Raw genomic sequence first — 23,361 nt, 5'->3', positions numbered from 1 at the left:
GGGAAGCCCTCCCCTGCAAGCCTGGGTTTTGTACCTGGGCTTATACCTGGGTTAAAGGGCACAAGTGTGCCTTTTACCCCAGGTAGGGGGTTGTGTGTACATGCTTGGGCTGCATGCAGAGACAGAGACAGGCACCTAGAGCGCCTGTCTCATTGGGGTATCCCCCAATGCACCATGCTTGTCCTGCAGTGCATTGTGGGATATCTGAAGGCCAGGACACATTGTGGGATATCTGAAGGCACATTGTGTTCTAGGAATGTCTGTAGAGCTCTTCTTTTTACACATTGGAGATCCGTGCTGCTTGGAGCAGCATGGATCATCTGGGAGTGAGAGCCACATTCCCAGTAGGAGTGTGCATGGAACCGCCAACTGCGGTCCTGCACTGGGGTGGGGGGTACCTTTAAGAGCGGTGGGAGGGTTGACTTACCCCTCCCGCCGCTTTCCCGCTCTGGCGCCGTAAACTCACGAGTAATTGGGGCGGCAGGATACCTCCCTGCCGCCCCTTCCCTGACGTTGCTTGCAAAACCTCCCAGGAGTACATTGCGCACGCATGTCACAGAGACGAGTGCGCGCTTCATGTCTCTGTGATGTGCATGCGCGCGCAATGCACTCCTGGGAGGTTTTGCAAGCAACGTCGGGGAAGGGGCGGCAGGGAGGTATCCTGCCACCCCAATTACTCGTGAGTTTACGGCGCCAAGCAGGAAAGCGGCGGGAGGGGTAAGTAAACCCTCCCACCACTCTTAAAGGTACCCCCCACCCCAAACCGAACGACCCAGGTCCGGACCGGTCCGGGCCCATCCCTAATTCCCAGTAGCATTTGGTTGACCATCTGGGGGGAAGGTGAGTTAGACCCTCCCTTCTCCGCCTGTCCGCCCACCCGGCAGTTGTGTGAATAGCCTTACTGTGTCACTCTTATATTATTCAAAAGGACTAGCACCCTGTTGATGCTGAATGAATGCTAAACACTAGTAGTGAATTGATATGACTTCAGGCAGTTTTTTGCTTCTCTGTATTTGGTTTTATCGTTATTTATTTCAGGCATGCATAGGCCTCATTCTCTGTCAAGCAGCCCTTGGAATGGCATACACTAAAAAGAAGAGCTCTACAGACACTCCTAGAACGTTCAGACTCATTTGAAGATGCTAGGTAAGAAGAAGGAATTTGTTTATCCAGAGGAAATTATTTTAGGGCTGATTTGCATACCACATTTTTATACTGAATGTGAAACCTGTGTGTAGGTTGTCATGTTGCAGTGATTGCACCCACTTGTATGTTGCAGCATGTGCCCATGCTGGGAAACCATGGCCAGTCTCAGGGTGACAAATACATTCCTGTCAATGTCGGGTAAAAGCCCGTGAAAATTTAACAGTGCACAGCAAGTGCCTCTGATTATTAATGGTAATTAATTAATCGGTAATCCCAGGCTGCACCAAGCACGTATAGCTCCTGGTTTTCTAGCTTGGGATGGGCAAACAAGCTCATCTGCTGTTACCGAAAGAACCCCAGATGCAGCACAGACCATGCCAGAGGGCTACATTTCTCCCAGGTGCCCAGTTGCAAGGCTCCCGAAGAGGTCTGCAGGCTCCTGCTTTTCTCCCTTGCAGGCAGTGCTGAGAATCTGGGGACGGGGGCGGGGGGCGGGAAAGGAGGACTCCCCAGCATGTCTCGCACAGATGTAATTAAAACCTTCTCTGCCTGCCACTGAGCATATGGGACATGTTAGTGGAGTAATTAAATTTTGTGAAGTGAGTCTTTCTCTTGGAAAGCTGGAGGGTGGGTCTGTGGAAGGCAGGGGAGCGGTGGCACTGCCATATGCCCGCCTTCGGGAGGGAACGCTGTGTGATTTGCCACCATGGGCCTGATCTCCAAATTGCTCCTTGCATGACAAGCAGGGAAAATAATTAAACACCGGCTCATTTGCATTATGTATTGCTTTTGTACATTAAAAACAAAAAGCCCCACCACCACAAGCCACAATGGAAGAAGCTGGTTGGCATACAGAGCACCCAGAAGGGAGAAGAGGAAGGTTGCCAGCCGGCTGGTTTTAAACTGGTCAGCTGGTTTTTGTAACCAGGCCTGAGTGTTGTTCCCCGCTCCCCCGCAACACAGTCTAATTGTTAGGCAATGGGCAGTTTTAGACCTGCATGCATTTTAGTCATATTTACCCATAAAAAAATCTAAGATCTCCTACCCTCCATGAGCTAAGAGATATCAACAAACATGGAGGAGCAACAGAAACCTGGATGGTAGTTCTGTTCATGCCCTGGGGAAAGGAGGTGGACAGAGATTCATCTAGGTGTTTTGTATGAGCTTCCTTTTGTTTTTTGGTTGTTGTTACCATGAAACATATGGACTTCAGACGATTCCTAGTAAAACTATATAGGTGGAAGGAATGCAGGGGAAAAGAAGGCACAGGTAGGCCTATCATAAGAACCACAATCCAGCACCTGCACTCTTCAACACATTGAAATTGATAGGATTAAGGGCTGAATTCTGTACTTGGTTGTACAATTTGGTTGTGGAGTTTGTGAGGAGGAAACGTCCAGGGCTGTCCTTAGAGAGCCCTGGCGGGGTGAGGGGCCCGGGGCAAATCAGCCAGTGTGGGGCCCCCTTCCAGTTAATTCTAATGGGGGTTAAAAGAGTGGCGCCTGGGGTGGTTGCCCTGCTTGCCATGCCCTAAGGACAGCCCTAGACACATCCTATGCCTCAGCATGATGCTAAACATGTCGTTACTGCTTGCAGTTCTTTCTCCATGATCAGCCATGGGAGGGCTCAATCAGGATTGGAACTGCAGTGTATGGGAAGCAGAGATTTAACCCTTTCCCCTTGTCAGAGGCGTAACTATAGGGGGGGCAGGGGGGGCACGTGCCCCGGGCCCCGGGCGCCATCTTTTCTGGTCACATGGGGGGCGCCGACATGACCAAAAATTTTAAAAAAAATTTTAAAATTTTTTTTGTTAATACAAATGTTTCCTGCTCAGTGCAGCAGCGCTGCAGCAGTCAAGGGAGCGCGTCGGCAGCCCATCCCCCATGAGCGGTCCCTTCCGCGCCGCCCGCGCCCCCCCCCATTGCTTTGCTGGCGCCTGGCAGCCAGTCAGTGGCCTGGCTTGGCGGCGGCGGCGGGCGCTTGTGAGGAAAAACCTAAGTATAATGTAGTATGTTGTGGCGTGGGGGGGGGGGCATTTCAGTGCTTGCCCCGGGCGCCATTTTCCCTAGTTACGCCTCTGCCCCTTGTGCCATAGTCTCAGTGAAAACTGCCCTCCTTGAAGCTGCTTTAACTCCCAGGAAGGAAACTTCTATTTGTGTGAGAGAGAAAAGTTAAATGCCCCCTCCCCGTGTGCTGTGGTCCAGATCCTAATCTCCCCATCTTGCAGCTGCTATTTTGAGAAAAGGGGTGGGGGAGAGACTATTTAGCAGCACTTCTAGTTTCTTCCAAATAACCGGTTGTGCTCAAGGCTGGGTTTTTGTCCTCCTTCATACCTGTTTGGGAAATCCACCATGGCCATACTGCTACTGAGAGGGGTTGTTTGCTAGGAGAGAACAAAGTTCTGCTTGAAATGGATGAACAACTTCCATGGAACTCTAATAACTGCTAAGGATCACATACTGTTTCCTTAGCCTTCAACCTCTCAATGTATTACAGTGCACAACTTGCAGTTTTTCTCCCAGAAAAATGTTGTTTGATAAGCAAATCCACCTGCACTTCCTCCAGGAGCCCTCAAGGTTTTGTTTTATCAGTATGAACTATAGTCTCAGAAAAGCAGGAAAAATGGAGGTTTTTCAAAGCCTCTGCTTGGCTGCCCTACCTGGCTGGCAGAATTCATTTGTCACGGTAGATCACAAGATATGTGGGCCTGGTGCATTGGTTAGCATTCTATATTTAATGTCTATCTTCTTACAATTCCTGATTACTGCACTCTTCAGTTTTTCCTGAATACTCTTATTTTATTTTACTTTTACTCCTGGGATTCAGAAACGGTGACCTAAGCTCATATACCATTTGGTCCACTGACTGTGGGGCGGCAATTCCGGTGATGTTAGGGAACAGCCGAAGTAACATTGGCAGGTCAGCGGGCCACTACAGGGGAAGGGGACTTGGAAATCTAATAGCTGTTTCCCCTTCCAGCTGTCCTGCCAGGTCTTTGACCTTGGGGAGCAGTGCAGACCACCCATGGAACCTCACCTTGCTCCTCTGTAATGCCAGGTTGGTCCAGAACAAACAAGAAACCATCCATGATTTGATTCTGGATGAAGGCGGAAACCTGGTATGTATTACAGAGACCTGGTTGGGGGAGGCTGGTGGCCTGGTCTGGTCCCAGCTTCTCCTTCCAGGGTACTCTGTTGAGGAGCGGGTGAGGGTCCGTGAGCGGGGAGGTGGAGTGAGATAAGATAAGAACTATATCTCCCTTACCAGGATCCCTGCTGAGGTGTCAGACCATATCAAATGTGTGTACTAAGTTTGGGGACCAGGGATAGACTGGGACTTCTCTTGGTGTACTGATCACCCCGCTGCTCAACAGAGTCCCGAACTGAGCTGACAGACTTGGTCTCGGGCTTGGTGGTGGAGTCCTCCAGGCTTGTGGTGCTGGGGGACTTCAGTGTTCATTTTGGGACCAAATTGTCTGGGGAGGCTCAGGAGTTCATAGTGGCTATGACAACTATGGGCCTATCCCAAATGGTCTCAGGACCAATGCACATTGCAGGTCACACGCTTGATTTGGCCTTTCACTCTGATCAGGGTGGTGTTCCGTGGGTGGGGACTCCTGTGATTTCCCCATTGTCATGGACAGACCACCATCTGGTTAAGATTGGACTTACAGTCAGTTCCCACCTTCGCAGGGGTGAGGGACCTATTAAGATGGTCTGCCCGAGAAGGTTATTGGATCCAATAGGATTTCAAGAAGCCTTGGAGGGATTTAGTGTTGGCTCTGCCAGCGATCCTGTCGATGCCCTGGTGGAAAACTGGAACAGCAAACTCACCGGGGCTGTAGACATGATTGCTCTTAAGCATCCTCTCTGACCTGCTTCAAAATTGGCCCTATACAGAAGAACTACAGGGGCTGAAGTGGCGAGGTAGACGACTGGAATGTAAGTGGAGAAAGACTTGAGTCGAATCTGACAAATTACAACATAGAGCTCATTTGAAGATCTATGCTCAGGCGATACATGTGGCAAAGAAGCAATACTTTTCTGCCCGTATTGCATCCGCAACTTCATGTCCGACGGAGCTGTTTAGGGTTAGGAGAGGGCTAGTATGTGCCCCTCCTCCCTTGAATCAGAATCTGGAACCATCAATTACCCGCTGTGACTTGTTTAATGAATTCTTTGTGAGAAAAATCTCTCATATTCGGGCTGACAGATTCCGTCTCCACAATTACTTCAGTGTCTGATGTGGAGGTGTCCAGTGACTCCTCTTGTGTGGTTAAGTTGGATCAGTTCCAATTTGTGACTCCTGAGGATGTGAACAAGCTGATTGGAACGGTGTGACCTACCACCTGTTCTCTTGACCCTTGCCCGACATGGCTTATACTATCTGGCAGGGGGGTTGTTGTGGAAGGCCTGGTAGAGATTATAAATGTATCTCTGAGGGAAGGCAGGATGCCTCCTTGTCTTAAGGAGGCAATTATTAGACCACTTCTGAAGAAGCCTACCTTGGATCCCTCAGAGTTGAGCAACTATAGGCCTTTCTCCAACCTTCCATGGCTGGGCAAGGTATTTGAGAGGGTAGAGGCCTCCCAGGTCCAGACAGTCTTGGAGGAAATGGATTTTCTAGACCCATTTCAAACTGGCTTTCAGGTGGCCTGATGGATGATCTCCAATTGTGAATTGACAGAGGAAGTGTGACTCTGTTGGTCCTTTTGCACCTCTTGGCGGCTTTCGATACTATTGACCATAGTATCCTTTTGAAGCATCTGAGAGGGTTGGGAGTGGGAGGCACTGTTTTGCTGTGGTTCCGCTCCTACCTCTCTGGCAGATGGTGTCCCAGATGGTGTCCCTTGGAGACTGTTGTTCTTCAAAATCTGGAACTTTTGTATGGTGTCCCTCAGGACTCCACATTGTCTCTGATGTTGTTTAACATCTACATGAAACTGCTGGGAGAGATCATCAGGAGATTTGGTGCAGGGTGCTATCAGTATGCTGATGACACCCAAATCTACTTCTCCATGTCAACATCATCGGGAGAAGGCATAACCTCCCTAAATGCCTGTCTGGAGGAGGTAATGGGCTGGATGAGGGATAACAGACTGAGACTGAATCCAGAGAAGACAGAGGTACTCATTGTGCGAGGTTGAAACTCGGGAGAGTTTGATCTACGTGTTCTAGATGGGGTCACACTTCCCTGGAAGGAACAGGTACACAGTCTGGGGGTGCTCCTGTATCCTAGCCTCTCCCTGGTCTCCCAGTTTGAGGCAGTGGCCCGAAGTGCCTTCTATCAGCTTCAGCTGATACACCAGCTGCATCCGTTTCTTGAGATAAATTACCTCAGGACAGTGATATGCTGGTAACCTCCAGATTGGATTACCATAATGCACTCTATGTGGGGCTGCCTTTGTATGTAGTCCAGAAACTACAACTGGTTCAGAATGCGGCAGCCAGGTTGGTCTCTGGGTCATCTCGGAGAGACCATATTCCTCCTGTATTGAAAGATCTACACTTGCTGCCGATAAGTTTCCAGGCAAAATAAAAGGTGATGTTTATAACCTATAAAGCCCTAAATGGCTTGGACCCAGGGTATTTAAGAGAATGTCTTCTTCATTATGAACCCCACCGCCCATTGAGATCATCAGGAGAGGTCCATCTGCAGTTGCCACCGGCTCGTTTGGTGGCCACTCAGGGATGGGCCTTCTCTGCTGCTGCCCCAGAGCTTTGGAATGCGCTTCCTGCTGAAATAAGAGCCTCCCCATCTATGACAACTTTTAAAAAGTCTTTAAAGATGCACCTATTCACCCAGGCTTTTAATTAAATATTGTTTTAACAGTTTTATTATCATTTAAAAATGTTGTTTTAAAAAACTTAAATTGTTATAATGTTTTAACTCGTACTACCTCATTTATTTTGTTAAGTTTTTGTTGTTGTCTTATTTTAATTATTGTTTTAGATTTTTGTTAGTTTGTTGTAAACCACCCATAGACGTGAGTTTTGGGCTGTATAGAAGTGCGTTAAATAAATAAATAAAATAAAATAAATTTGGGCCATATGCTACTTGGCTATATTTAAAGGACAGGTGACTGGGGGAGTCAGAGTAGCATGAATAGATCTCTGCCATTCCAAGACACTTCTGTGTTTTGACTACTAAAGATGTGGACTTTGTGTGCATGCCGCACATGTCAGGAGCAGGCATAAGTAGTGGGGCTAGTTTCACATAGTGTGAGGTACCAGCATGTGTGTCTTGGGTTCCTGAGCTAGGCTCAAACTAATAGTCCCCTTATTGAACAGAACAGACCTACGGTGATTACAGCATGAACTGTAACTAGTCCCAGATTAGGTCTGCAACATCCTTGGCATCTGCCATCATTCCGTCCCCAAAAGGTTGCTTCTATCTTGAACCAAGTATGTGCGTCTATCTTCACCATCCTGGTCCTGGTGCCTTACTCCTTGTGCCACTGGGGAGGTTTTCAGGTGTTACGTTATGCTGTAGTACTACCCAGATGATGCCCAGTTAAGGTACTGCTATTCAGCAGCCTAGCTAGACCAGGCGGTTTGAAGAACCAATAGGGGTCTGGCTTTCTCTAAATAACTGTTGCTTCAGGTCCCTCAGTCTGAGCAACCTTTCTCTACGAGTGTCCACACACACACCACCTTACTTGGCCTCCCTACAACCTGACTTTGACTACATACCTGCCTCTGCCCAGTTCTCTGTTAGCTGCAATGGACCACAGCTTCTGCCTGACCTGACTCTATTACCTGTCTTCAGTGCCTCAGAATTCTGCCTGCTCTAGAATTCAGTCTGAACCCTACTGGTTGCCTTGGAACCCAACTGAGACTTGATATATCCTATTTGAGGAATGTCAGCTAAGAAGCTGCTGAGGAACAAGTAAGGGGAATGGGGAAACACGTAGGAGAAGACCTTCCCAGCTTACTCCTTTCTTCTCTTCCCTTAACGCACATGCAAACCTTCTGCACTCTGCAAGCAGAAGGTAGGACTGCACCCAAACTAAACAGCTATCCGTCATAAGGAATCACACAAGTTAAGAACTTACACTTAAATCAGGTCTGCACAGATTCAGCCCTCCTGCAGGTGTTGGCCTACAACTCCCATAATCCCAGACTATTGGCCACTGTGACTGGAGATTATGGAAGCTGTAGTCCAAAAACAGCTGGAGGGCCAAAGTTGTGCAGCTCTGACTTTAATGCACAAAGTGAACACTATTGCATAGTGAGAATTCACACAATATTTCCAAGATGTAACTTTTCATTGTAACTGGGGGCGAGGGAGAATGTGTGTATATCTTAACAGTCCATATGCTGTCATGCAGACATTCTTGAAAATGCTGACAGATAGAGTATGTTTCTAGGAAGACAAACATTCTAGGTCAATGGCATTTGTTATATTTATGACTGCTATGTATATAATTTTGCATCTTCAAAAATATAAATATCTGGACATTAGAGTTGACAGTTTATTTTTCAATTTGCTTTGTCAGCCACAGGCTCCCCTTTCAGCAGTAATTAGCAGCTTGGCATCAACTTTTTGGGGGAGGAATGATGGCAGATGCCAAGGCTGTTGCAGACCTAATCTGGGACTAGTTACAGTTCATGCTGTAATCACCGTAGGTCTGTTCTGTTCAATAAGGGGACTATTAGTTTGAGCCTAGCTCAGAAACCCAAGACTTCCAGAAGGCAGACAAGACAAATTTCCTGACTAAATATTAGGAACCAGTGGATCTCAGTCCATTAGCCAAAGTACTGGTCCCAGGAACAAGGCACAAGGCAAACAAACAATTGTTTCCAAAAGTACACATTGGCCCTTGCGATGTGATGTTCCAGGAGCCCCTGGCAAAACAAACATAGGTCAGGTAGTCTGATTGACAGAGTTATCTCTCCCCCACCCCTCTCTCTCTTCCAGATAGATACACAGATGATAAAGCAGGTCAGACTGAGAAGGTATCAGGGAGCAGACAGAGAGTCAGATGACCAGTTTTGAGCCCTAAACATACAGCCCCACTGCAGAAGAAGGAACATACATGGTCAAACTGTTCCTCCAGTTCAATATTGCCTGCACTGACTGGTAGTGTCGCTCCAGGAACATAGGAAGCTGCCATATATTGAGTAAGACCATTTGTCCATCTAGCTCAGTATTGTTTACACAGACTGGCAGTGGCTTCTCCAAAGTTGCAGGTGGGAATCTCTCTCAGCCCTATCATGGAGATGCCAGGGAGGGAACTTGGAACTTTCCTCATGCAAGCATGCAGGTGCTTCCCAGGGTGGCAGTATCTTCCAGTAGCCTTACCCGGAGATGCCAGAGATTGAATCTGTGACCTTCTGTATGCAAAGCATGTGCTCTCCCACTAAGCTATAGCCCCTTCCCTTGGGCTGCTGGTGAAAAGCCTATGTGGATATACCAGGAGGCTTGCTTAAATAATTCCAAGAGCTAATTGGGTTGCAGGTGTTTGACAAGCAACAGGTGGGGCTGAGCTGCAAGAACGAATAGAACCAAAATCTCACCCTAGGGATTTGATCTTAACACTATTATGGGACCACCTTATCAATCACTGCAGATCTGACTCTTGTGGATAGTGCTTCTAGATTTTCAAAACTTATCACAATGAATGGCAGAACCACAAACTAGTAAGAACAGCCCTGCTGGATCAAGTCCAAGGCCCATCTAGTCCAGCATCCTGTTTCACACAGTGGCCCACCAGATGCCACTGGAAGCCTACAGGCAGGAGTTGAGGGCATGCCCTCCCTCCTGCTGTTGCTTCCCTGCAACACATACTCAGAGGGATCCTCCCTTTGAGGCTGGAGGTTGCCTATAGGCCTTCAACTAGTAGCCGTTGATAGACCTCTCCTCCATGAAGTAATCCAAACCACTCTTAAAGCTATCCAGGTTGTTGGCTGTCACCACATGTTGGGGCAGAGAATTCATCCATTACTTCCATTTGTTGCCTACTGTTCTGTTAGTACAGAACAATAGTTCCTCATAGTATCATGATTGAACTGCATAGGTAGGAAATGATGACCATGGTGTTATGAGGAGTGCTTCTTGCCACCTTCTGGAATCTTTGAGGTGTGATTATAAAACAAGCAGTTACCCAAGGAAGTGACAACCACAGGTTTAAAAGTCCACATAAAGATAAATTTTATTTACAATGTAGAAGTTTGACTATAGTGCTAATGGGTGGTGGTGGTTCCCATGTGACATGGGTGCTCATATGGAGATGCACCGGGTTCAATGCTTTACCTCTGCTATAACTATGAATAAATGGTCAGAGGTGCACCTAGGTAATTTTGGAGCTTGGACCTAAAGACTTTTGGAGGCCCCCGACTGCAAGTTAAGCATCATTTTTTTAACACATAGGTTATTGAGGGTGCAAACCACACCACCCAGGACAGACTAAGGATGATTTGGAGGGGGGCCCAAGGGGTGTAGAGGCCCTGAACTTTGGCCCCAAAGTCCAGGGGTAAGAGCGTCTCTGTATATGGCTATGGCTAAGATAGACAGAGACAGGAAAAGGAAGGGAAGTGGTGGTGGTTGGTCTGCTTAGGGGAAAATATCAGTTGGAGAGTGGGAAAAGAAAGAGAGAGAAGCTGATAAAGGCTCCAGTGGAAAGATTGATGGCAAAGAGAGTATCCCGAGAAAGCTTGGGGAACCGAGGAGGCAGAAGCTAGTCAAAGAACTGGCAGACAAATCAAGGGTAAGGGAGAGAAGGGAGAAGGCTTGGGGAGATACTGATAGAAAGAGCCAGCAGGAAGACCGGGAGCCCGCAGGAGCCCCTCGCCCCCAAGAGAGTTTGGGGGGAAAAGAGAGAGGGGGAGAGGCCAGTCCAGAGGAGAAGAGGAAGGAAAGGGGAATGGGAAAGCTGATCATAGCGGGAGATAGGCAGAGAAGAGGGGAAGGTGAAATGGCTTCCCTTGCTGTGGAGGAGAGCAGCCACCAGCTCTCCAGCGTAAAGTGAATCTAGGGGCTAAACTTATGCCAAGGCTACTAGGAACCAGGAAGTACAAGTGGAGAAGGAAGTGGCTCCCTGGGCTGATGGAGGCAGCCAAGGGTGAAGAGTGGTTTGGGTTTGAAGTTGTTAGGGTTTGATGGAGGAGCAGGGGAGGAACAAAGGGAGCTGTGTGGATGAGCTATAATTAGTGGGAACACTCCATGGATGTCCTTGGCTGGTGAATACAGCCAGGGGTTATTCTCCTTGGGCTTTGCCTTAGGTTCTCTCCCCATGGGAGAGTCTTCTAGATCTAATAAAACCTCCTAGCTTAGCCTGACAAGTCACAAGCACATGCACATGCACAAACCCACACACTGGCACATACACACGGAAGGGGGAACTAAGAAGGAAAAAGGAAAACTCCTGAGAGGAGAGGAACTTAGGAAGCTGCCATATACTCAGTTAGACCATTGGTCTATGTAGCTCAGTATTGTCTACACAGACTGGCAGCAGCTTCTCCAAGGTTGCAGGCAGGAATCTCTCTCAGCCCTATCTTGGAGATGCCAGGGAGAGAACTTGGAATCTAGATGTTCTTCCCAGAGTTGCTCCATCCCCTTACAGTGCTCACACCTCTAGTCTCCCATACATATGCAACCAGGGCAGACCCTGCTTAGCTAAGGGAACAATTCATGCTTGCTATCACAAGACCTACTCTTGTGGTTTCAAGGAGGGGGATGCTCCCTGTATGTACTATACAACGTGAAGGAACAGGAGGTCAAGTTCTCTGTGCAAAAGATGGGGTGTGATGATGGAGAATCAGGGGGCAACAACCTCTGGGATGGATCCCAGAGGCTGTGCAGTTTGGGGGATTTGGGGCTGCTATTTTAGAGGGCTCAATTAGTGCCCATCTGGGTTAATGGTTAGCAGGAGTGTTCTTTGGCAGAGGATAATGGGTTTCAGAGGGCTAGAAAGGGAGATAGGATTATCTTGGAAGTGAAGTGTTGGCTTTAGAGATTTTAGCCTGTTTACTCTTAGGCTTGGAAGGATCCTGGAGGCATGACTAACTGTCCAGGTCAAAAGTGCAGGAAGATGTTGAGATGGAAGGGAAGTCATGGCTGTCTTTTCTTGGGAGTCTCAAGAGCACTTTAGAGTCTCCATGTGGTGAAGCCTTTCTTGGGGTGCTGGGGTGCCCTGTCTGGGCAGCCATGAGGTAAGATGCTGCAGCTGCACTGGCTCTTTAGGCTACTCCCAGCTTCAATGGTAAACACTGTTTCCTTCCTGGACTCTCTCAAACACCTGTGAAGCCAGACTGGGTGCCTCTACAGGGGCTCCAAGGCAGGTGTCCAGGGAGTCCCATTTCTGGAACCCCAATAATGATATATATTGTAATTCCACCATCCATAGCCTTGAACCAGGACCACAGTACAGAAACCTCACACATGAGAAACTTCCTCGCTTCATCCTAACTTGAACCAACTTGTCCACAGTGGACATGGCACTGGCAAACCTCCTATCTGCCTCAAAAGATTAAACTTTTCAGCTTGGAAAATGTTATTGGATGTAACCATTTTCTGCATTTTTGTGAAAATGAGCTGAACATACAGCATGGGAAGGGCACCTGGGGACCTCCAAATGTTGTTGAACTCCCATCAGCTCCAGCTTCAATTAGTTGTGGCTGGGGATGATGGGAGTTGTAGTTCAGCAACACCTGGAGGCCCCCAAGTTGGGAACCAGTGCCCAAAGGTTACCTGTTTACTTCAATTTCTACTATAGGTGCAATTAGGAAAAGAGTCCTGCAATCACAAGGCAATATCAGAAAGTTCTCCCTGCTGCTTTGTTTCCTGAGCAGTCAAGGACTGAAGTGAAGCAGAGAAGGATGGAAGTGGAGATGATTCAGTCCATCAGACAGCCACCACCCTAACCCCAACCCTCCAAAGCCCCCTTGGTGGGCAGGTGAAATGCTAGTTCAGCCACCACTAGTGCTTAAACTGGAGCCACACAATTTTGGCCTCTAGCCCATTGTTGGACTACAACTCACATCATCGCCATTATTGGCCACTGTGGCTGGGGATGATGGAGTTGTAGTCCACCAACAGCTGGAGGACCAAAATTGTGTGGCTCCAGTTTAAGCACTAGTGGTGGCTGAACTAGCATTTCACCTGCCCACCAAGGGGGCTTTGGAGGGTTGGGGTTAGGGTGGTGGCTGTCTGATGGACTGAATCATCTCCACGTGCCCCCCCAACATACTATATTATACTAAGGTTTTTCCTCACAAGCGCCCGCCGCCGCCGCCAAGCCAGGCCACTGACTGGCCGCCAGGCGCCAGCAAAGCAATGGGGGGGCGCGGGCGGCGTGGAAGGGACCGCTTGTGGGGGAGGGGGTGCCGATGCGCTCCCTTGACTGCTGCAGCGCTGCTGCACTGAGCAGGAAACATTTGTATTAACAAAAATTTTTTTAAAAAAAATTTAAAATTTTTTTTTTGTCATGGCGGCGCCCCCCACGTGACCAGAAAAGATGGCGCCCGGGGCACATGCCCCCCCTGCCCCCCCTATAGTTACGCCTCTTGGTTCAAGACTCTGACTTAAGCTGAATGCATGAGCTCACCTTTAGGGCCTCTTCAAACTGAGCTTGCTCCTCAACACTCAACTCTTCCTGTGCAATACCGGGGATCCATTCTCATCTCCATGCTGAGGATACTGGCTTCTCAAACCACAGCTGGAGCTTATCTTCCTAAGCAAGCCATGACCAAAATCATGTCCCTATAAATGGCAAATGTGTGTCACGAAGTCCCCCTTTTGTAAAAATGAAAAGCAGCCCCAAGCAGCTGTAATTCTGAGCAAAGGAGAAGTGGGGGAGTGTTGCTTAATCCTTTCCTTCCAAGTCATTATTTCCACTGAAAAAGGCTGCGCAGCCCTCAGGGACACATTCCTGGAAAGAAAAACTCTATCTGGAGGGAAGAGAGAACAGTGAAAATCGTGCTTTCTCCACCTCTGCCACTGCTAGGGCTGTAGGGAAGGACTGGAGTGCAGTTAAGCTCCAGTCTCTGCATCTCCACAGGGCTACTTCCATTTTTGTAGCTCTGTGGGGAATATCAACCATTAAAAGCAGCTTCCCAGGGCACAATTGGAGGGTAAATGACAAAGCCACTGCTGGTCAGTGCATGGGTGGGTGGCTGCTTGTGAATCTCACACACGCTACCTTGCATTCCATTATAGAATATCAACGTAATACATTTTAAAAAATAAATGTACTATTTATTTACTAAATAAATAAATTTAGTATTTATTCTAAATACTATTTAGAATAATAAATTACTATTCTTGCATTCCTCAATTCCTCGAATGAGCAGAAACCTCCAGATTCCCCTTGCAGCTTAGTTGTAGGTGAAATCCAGTGGCAACTCTAGTGAAAACGTAAAGTCTGGAGACAGTGTGCCTAATAAGGCTGCAGTAATCAGCCTCGAACATTCTGTCAGTTCAGTGTCATTAATACAACTGGGATGAAAGCAAAGAAAGATAGCACATATGGCCCATTAGCTAAGCAACACACTAATTATGGGGAGGTGTTGCATTACTCACAAAGGGCCAGATTCTGCCATCATTACTCCCACTAAATAACAACCTCTCCACTTAGAGCATGAGGATCACCTCCAGGAGTTAAAGCCTGCCCAGCACCAATAGGTGACCAGGGGCATCATCTATCTCTTTTCCGCATTCCTGTACCTTGCCTGAGCTGTCAGGGAGCACTGTTATTAAAACAAACCCAGTTTCTTCCCTCATAGCCCTCTCCTAAGATGATGAGCCATGAGAAGCAGAATAATTGTGAAGAGGGGGGCTCAGATATGTATATTTCAGTTTCTATTTGATAAACAAAACCAGACAATTACAGCGAACAAAAGGATCTCTTGGAATTCAGGTACACTTATTTGCAGGCTGGGAAAGGTGGGGAGAAGAGGAAGAGAGACAGACAGGGGAAAAATAGCAACCTAAACAGCAGAAAAGCATTAGCAGGGAATAATCTAGGCTCATCAGCCCCACTCTCCAGCGGTGCTGAAGACAGGAAAATGATGCCTTTTTATTAGCCTTATTGTCTTTAATTAAAGCATTCAGCAGAACCCTGTGATAATGGACTGCAAGAGAGGTCGGCAGCATTTGTAATAACACAATGCAGGGTTCAATTAAGTTGTACTTGTGCAGTTTTTCATCTCCAATTTAAACAAGCTAGTGATATACGCAGAATGATTACCTTCCCGAACCGAGTGAAAAAAGGGGAAGGGAGGTGGGAGCCTGGGAGGAGAAGTCACTCTTTGTCGGTATAACTGATGCTATAAAATTGCTTGCTGTTCCTCAGTGTTGGTTCGAACACTTGGCTGGATTGTATATTGCGCCCATCACGGCCATCTGTATTGCGGCTGGGTTGTAATTTACCAATTTCACTCTGTCCTGTTCAGTGCGTGATCCAAAAGAACCTGCCTTCTTGCTGTTAACCTGGTTTTTTAATGTGATTATTATTACACTCAAATTGAAAGCCTATTTCTCCTCCTCCTCCTCTTTTCTAGGAGCTGAAATATCTTAGAAAAACTGAAGGGGAAATGAAGCTTGGTAGTAAACATTTGGGCAGAGGAACTCTAGGTGACTGACAAGTATTTGATCTTTCTGCCTTTCCCTCTTCCTTCTGTACTATCACAAATTATTGGCCATAAAACACGACTGCTGTGTTCTGCCTTTCATGGAGAGAGAGAGAGAGAGAGAGAGAGAGAGAGAGAGAGAGAGAGAAGCTCAGGAAAGACCTAGGTGGCTAACACTTAACTTTTATCTTGGCCATTCAGTAATGCTAAATTAGAATTAAACCACTCTGATAACACACGTGACAGTTATAAGAAGGCCAAATGAATGACCAGTACTGCTAAAATGAACACTGCTGTATTCTAACTAATAATTTTTGTATGCTGTGTTGTTGAGAAATTTGTCACAGTGGGGATCCTGCTTGGGGGGTGACAAAAAAGGGTAGTATGAAACAGAATAGCTGAATATAATTGTTCAATATCCCCAAATCAATTTCTGCATAATTCCAACAAATAAAATGTTCAAACTTTAAACTAAAAATGTCACATTTCCTTTTTTTGTTGGTAAAGCTCTGCATGTGAGTAGGAGCTCACTCCTGAAAGCATCCTGTCCTTCAGATACATAGATGTTTGCTCCAAGGAGAAAGTATTTATTTTAAAAATGTATGCCCTGCATTTTCTTCAAAAGGGAAGCATGACTGTTTGATGTGGGGTGGTGGGGAAGATGTTAGTCTGCCTTGTGTAACCTCTCTGTTAGGCTGTCAGTAAAACACAGATTTTAAAGTAACTTGCATAGCAGGAATCATATCCTGGGTGGTGTACATATAAAAAACCATGGTAACCAGTCATACAAATCAGGCCCCTGACCGGATCCATCCTCCAGTGCATAAACATTCCTTGTAGCTTTGTAGCCTTGTTCTACCTCACTGTAGATGGGTGGTCCAAGATATTTTGGGCTCTGAGGTGGAAAATGGTGTTTCCCGTGGTGGTAAAAATGCAATTAAAAAAGCTAAATGACAATTTGCTGCTTGTCATTAAGGATGCCCCATCATTTGCTGGACAAGGCAGTGCTCCCTCTACCCTCATGTGCTGTTTGTAGGGCTGGGTCCAAGGTTTGGAGGCCGTTGACAAAAACCCTTTGGGGGTGTCTCACCTAGGCACCAAGAGGTGTGTGTGCGTGCATTGGAGGGTCCTCATTTTCACAGGGGACAATCTTTATTTATTACCAGAGAGAGAAAAAGAGAGAGAAAGAGAGAGAGCAGGCAGTTGTGGCTGTTGCCGCTCTTCCTCAATGGCAGTGGCCAGCAGTGGGCTCTCCAGGGCATTGATGCTGATCTCATGCTGGGCCTTGCATGTTTACATGAGTTCAGTGGGCTGCATTCCTTAGTGCATTTCTATCAGTGGCTAGAGGGAACAGGGGTCATCATTAATATCCGTGGGAAATTGTATACTTCTATTGAATAGCTCTCTCAATTTATTATAAGGAAGAATTCTTTAGTTATCAGATATTATTTTTGTATTTTTGCCATGTTATACAGGGCTTGTTTGGGTGACAGACTTGAAAATTATGAGCAAATCTCACTCTGTTGAGATAAATCATTTTAATACAGGCATACTAGATATATCCTGCTAATGACATGCGCATTTGGTAGAGTTATGAAATGATTCAGGATTACTGGAAGTTGGGTGCAGAATCTATTAGGGATTTATCTTCATATTTATGACCATAGTCTGCATTAATATATTTGCTTGAGTATATAAAATCTATAGACAAAAAGAATCGAGACATTGGTTCCACTTTAATAATAATAGCAAATAAATGGAAGAATGTCAAAGGTCCTCAATCAATAGACTGGTTTGAAAGGTACTGGAGGAACACACTGAACTAACACATCTGATAAGGGGAGGGAGAGGTTAAATAAGATAATCTATTATGACAAGTTTGTAACCTATTTGAATAGATGATTTAATCAGAATGTACCCTTGGAAATATTAGAATTTTGGTTGAAATAAAGATATATACACACATACATATATAACAGAAAGCTTACATGTTCTTTTTAATATTGACCCTGTTAATGTCTCTTTTCTGTGCTGATGCCCTCTGCCCACTTATCTTGAATAAGAAATTGTTCCTTTCAATAATGATTAAATTATCTAACAAAAAAGAGAAACTGAATTGATTTAGCGTATATAGATTAATTGGTTTAATTATTAGCTGTATATATGATAATGCTTACATTCAGCTTTAAGGATATTTTTGTTAAATGTTTTGAATGGGATATACATTTAAAATAAATAAATAGAAAATCTTTATTTTTGTTAATTCCAATGCCAAAAAATATTAAAATTAAAACCAACAAAAATAAAGATTAAAAAGGAGCAATCTAGTCCTGAGGCTACACAGACCAATGAATGTTGATTTAGGAAATAAAGTATCACACAAAAATAACTCAGTTTTACAATATGAAATAACTTTGAGCACCTTAAAGGAAATTCCAGCTTAGCAGTCTTTCCTTTGTGGTTAAAGATGGCAAAGCGGACAAGACTAGAATTCATAGAAATATGAATACAAGTAACTGAACAGCAGGAAATCATAACAAGGATAGATCCTGCAACACAATCCTGTATAACTCATGCTGTTTCATTGTGTTTGTAAGCATATCATAGAAACAAAATCTTGCACATGCCACTGTGATCCACTGTGATACTGTGTTGGTCTTTAGGAGTTGTATTGGCAGAGACGTTATAATGATACCATGTATCTCTCCCTGCCTTTGCTCAGTCATGACACTCAAGCCCTATTTAGACATTACACAGTGCATGTTTGTCCACATGTGCATGTTTTTGGGTGAATGACTGTACATGTGTTCATTGTAAAAGTAAACCTGAGTAGAGGCCCCCTCAAATACAAGGTACAGCTAGAAAGTACATTACTGTATAAGCACATAATATATAAATAGCTGTATGTGCACTCATATTAGTACATCTGTACAAAGCACACATTGAACATGGTGTGTGAATAGGGCTTCTGTCTCTCCCTTCCCATGATAATGCGAGGACATCTAGAGGTATTGACAGACTCTTTATTACTATTATTAGTATCTATATATTTTTTTCTCCTAGGTGTACCCATCGCTAATCCCATGTGTGGCAGCTCTTGTGAAGGCAGCTGCCTGGGAGATAGCGACAGGATGGGAGACAATGGCAGCGGCAGCGGGCCAACCTGGCCCTGGCCTGGCCTGGAGGAGGAGGTGGTGGGCTGGGCTGGCCCTGGGCCAGAGGCGACGGTGGTGGGCCAGCTACTGGGAGGAGGAGGGTGGCGGCGGAGGCAGCGGTGGTGGGCTGACCTGTCCCAACCCCGTCAGGAGGTGGCGGCAGGCTGGCTTGGCCCTGGCCCGGCCACCGGTTGGCCGGAGGAGGAGGTGGCGGGCCGGCCTGGCCCTGGGCCGGAGGCGACACCGGTGGGGCAGCCTGACCCGGCTCCTGGGAGGAGGAGGGCGGGAGAGGTGGCAGGCTGGCCTGGCCGCTGGAGGAGGCGGTGGCGGGCTGACCTGGCCCATCCTCCTGCCGAGAGGAGGTGGCAGGCCGGCTTTCTGGCTGGCCCGCAAGCCATAAAGCGTGGTGTGGTGGACGAGAAGAAGTGGGCTGGCCTGCCGGCCCATCAGAAAGCGTGGAGAGGGGAGCTAGAAGCAGGGGGTGGGGTGGGGAGCGGCCGGCCAAAAAGCCGGGCATGCTGGCGGGGTGGGGGGAGGAAAACAGTGGCGGTGGCTGGGCCAGCTGAAGGCGCAGATGCTCTGCTCCCGGCCCAGCTAGTTTATTCTTAAAACAAGAATAAGGGAATTCAAACAGATGCTATGGTGTTATTTCTCTATTTTTCGCCATGTGATGATGGTTACCAGATTTTAGCACTCCCCGTTCTTTTACTATTTCTTACTTTATCAAGCAGTGATGTGAGAAGATGATATGACTCTGTATAGATCTGGTCCAGGGACTTCTAATTTTGGCAGCTTCACGTGTGGCTTTAACAAGTCAATTGCTGGTGGTGGTGGTGGTGGTGGTGGTGGTGAAAGAGAACCTTACTGTTGTTGGCCCCTTCCCTTTTATTTTGATTCAGGCTAGCTGCGTTGATTAGCAGAGGAAAAGGGGAGTGCAAAACCTCCAAAGCATTTTGAAAAGTAACCAAAGCAGAAGACTCGCGAACTAGTGGTGCACTGCAAAGCGTAGGAAAGAGATTGCACTTGCTTTTGTTCCCCACTTAAAAGGCTAGATGAGCATTTCTACTCTGGAGCGGTGTACTGAAGGAGAGGACAACTGCCCAAGAATGTCAAGAACTATATAAATAAGACAAAAAAATTGCAAAAAGAGGGGTTACAAAATGGTTTAGTACAAGGGAGGAGGCAGATGTCACTTGTAACTCACCAAACAATGTCCGGCACTTGCACAACCATGTTCCACACAGCTGAGCATGTTGAATAGCTGCCTAGTTGTCAGTATGGAGACAAGAGGAACGTGGAAGTGCTAATGGGTAGCAGCTGCAACAGATACACCTGATGACTAGGTACACATTAGGGGGCACTGAGCAAGTCACAGTGTGAGAAAGTACTCTCACCTCGGTGTTCTTCCATGCCACAAGGCAAAGGCTGGCTCCCCACCTTCCTTTTTGCAGTCCCCTGATGTCTGCGTGTGGAACTTCATCAGTCGAGGGAAACAACGCAGTCACAACAATACTCACTTACCCACTGCAGGAAATTACACTGGAACTCTGTGCACAGTTTCTATTTGGTTTGTTCTGTTGTATTCTATTCTGTATTCCCTACAGGGAAAAATGGGTTATGACTAATTAGCAAGCAATAGATGGAGTGGAGTAGAGAGCTTGTATGGGTGGTTGTGCTCACCATTACCTTCACCATGGCATGGTGAGAACTTACCTGGGTTTGAAAGCTTGTGGTCGACAGGTGCCCCCTGAATATACTATACAGTGCATACTTATTATATGTCCCCTGCTGTACACTGATACAATATTTTGAGAAAGTGTGCATGAAATTTAGGATTTTTCTTTTGAGTTATGACTTTAGGATTTATCTTTTGAGTCCTGACTTCGTTCTCCACAACCCCACAGTTCCTCCCTTGTGCTGGCAGAGTTCCACCTGCATAAGGATTATACCAGTACTTGTCCTCCATGGTGCAAATGTTTATTTAGGCCAGTGTACTTTCCCCCTGCTGGCATAGCCTTGTGCTGCACTGGCACAAGGGCATCAGGGAAGGGGGAATAATTTCGGCATAGGATTACTCTGTAAAAGACTGAGCTATAAATTAGGAAGCCCCTGGCTTGGATCTTGCCTCTTACTAGGCAGCTGTAGGCAAGGCATTCCTTTGCAGCCTCAGTCTCCAATCTGTAATCTGGGGTTAATAATATCTACCCTGCAGAGTTGTTGTATTAAATAGCATACATAAATAATACCTTGATTGAGGTATTAATCTTACCTTAAGGTACCTTAATACCTTGATTAAGGTGTAGCACTTCAAATGTTTTGAAGTGCTATATACATACAAAGTATATATACTTCTGGGGGTGGTGTGGCGGGGTGGGGGGTCCTTGTTTTTCTTGAGTTTACTTTTAAAAAAAGAAAGAAAGAAAGAAATCCTAGTCATCTGACCGTGCTGGAGTGTGAGGGTGCTAATAGCACCTATTCTGTGACACATATGCTGGCTAATTAGAAGTTTTTAGGACATGCAATTTGAGTGTTACCAATTAGCTCAATTGTGGACCAAGACCAAAGCTTTTATTTGCTTTGTCATAGCTGCAGAAAGTCAAATAAACAAATACTTGCATCTTCCCACTGTCTCCCCTGTGCCTCCAGCACAGCTGTGCAACAAAATAATAATAATTTCATTGTCTTCTTTCCAAAAAGTCCTCTACATTTAGAGCAGATCATTTAAAAACAAAAAAACCAGAAACAACTTAACACATGGTTTATTTTGTCTAATTATTCCAAAATCAGTCTGTAAATCCCAGAAGAAAGAATGTGTGTCTTATTTAAAGAAGATTGATACTAAATGAGACGTGCTCATGGTGGCGGTGGTTGTGGTAGTTCTGTTTGTGGGTTTGTTGCTTGGGTCTGGGATTTTCAAAGGGGTGCATGGGATTTGTTTATATCAATATATCTATCTGTCTGTTTAGTACATTATATATTATATAAATCTATTCTATACACAAGTGAATTCAGGAACAGCGTGGAGGGCTTAAAACAAAGCAAAATTAATTAAACTACAAGAAACAACTACATACACACATGCACACACAAACAGAGCTTGGATCTAGAGAACCATAACTGGTGCACTGCTCATGGGAAGGGGCTCCCCCCTGCCTCCTCCATTCTGCAGTCCCCAGCACCACCCAAAAGGCACCTGGTCCCGAGGATGAGGTAGCCCCACAGGAATTGTGGGTATGGCACAGGATGATGCCAATGGAGGGGAGATTCAGCAGAATTATCCCACAAAGTGTATGAGCTGAAGTGCTGTTCCACTTGCACTAATGCTAGCTGGAATTCTGCCCACATGCAACAATAAGAATTCAAAGCATATAAAAGGCTCTCACCAAAAAAAGAACCACTGAAGTCAAACAGTTTTCACCCTGCACTTAAAAGTGGGCAATGCATGGAGTGCATGCACCTCCTTTGATAGGCTGTTCCATAATCTGAGTGCCACAGTAGAAAAAGCCCTCCCTCTCACCCGTCATATTTTTGTTGGCAGAGGGGTCTTGGGAGTGTAGTGAAATTATCAGCTTGCTTGTATGGGAGGAGGTGATTCCTGATATACCTGGTTCCAGCTGGGTTTAGGGTTTTTAAAGTGCCCAAGTCAAAAGGAGCAATGCAATAAGATATGTGCATTGTCTTCTTTCTTTGGAAGTCACACAAATAAGCTTTCAGTTTATATATTGACATTGCACATGTGAGCCTGCAGGAAACAGCAGTGAACAGAAAGAACAATTACTAGCAATTACTTCTGACTGGTTAGCATATTGTCGAACAAGAAACACACAGAACCTATTTGACCACTTAACATCATTATCATCATCATCATCATCACCATCATCATCAATAAATTAATAATAAATGTCCAAATTGCTACCACACACATTATTTCAATCATATACATCTGCTCACATCATTAGAAAACCATATGTTAACTCACATTATATCAAAGCATAACTTAAAATGTACCATTTATATTTAAGGAAAGATCAATCTATCAGTGTTGACCAAATTATCTTAAACCAGAGTTCAAAGGTTGAGAGAAGTATCTTTCCTAACATTCCTTTTTAATCCCATCAGTAGCAACTTGTAAATTCAATGATCTTATGATTCTAGTTTTTGCAAGACCTAGAATAATCTCTCTTCAGCAGATGGTAAGCTTGTCTACTTGATGAAACCTCTAACTTAAGTAAACTTTAATGATAATGGACAGTAGACATAAACCTTGAGCATCCTGCAAAGACGATCAATAAATAAGTACAAAAGCATCTGACTTGGAACAGCCAGATCAGAAGATCACACACCTTTTTTGTAATATGTTTGTATTTAATATAATTATTATTTAGAATATGTGTGGAATAAGAATATAGTTCCCTGTCACCAAACGGCTCACAATCTGAAAAGACACATAAGGGTGACACCAGCAACAGCCACTGGAGAGATGCTCTGCT

General features: G+C 45.8%; 1 long non-coding RNA gene across 1 annotated transcript; it reads left to right on the top strand.

Annotated features, from left to right (window-relative positions):
• Positions 1 to 939: 939 nt before the first annotated feature.
• On the top strand, positions 940 to 16,173 carry LOC128344991 (uncharacterized). Its single transcript, XR_008316163.1, has 3 exons — positions 940 to 1,146; positions 9,067 to 9,269; positions 15,648 to 16,173. It is a non-coding gene; the product is annotated as an uncharacterized LOC128344991 (long non-coding RNA).
• The last annotated feature ends 7,188 nt before the right edge of the window (positions 16,174 to 23,361 follow it).

Source organism: Hemicordylus capensis, chromosome 2, assembly GCF_027244095.1.
Source record: "Hemicordylus capensis ecotype Gifberg chromosome 2, rHemCap1.1.pri, whole genome shotgun sequence".
Taxonomy (NCBI): domain Eukaryota; kingdom Metazoa; phylum Chordata; class Lepidosauria; order Squamata; family Cordylidae; genus Hemicordylus; species Hemicordylus capensis.
The sequence above is the reverse complement of the archived record's forward strand: the minus strand, read 5'-3'. Positions and strand labels throughout refer to the sequence as shown.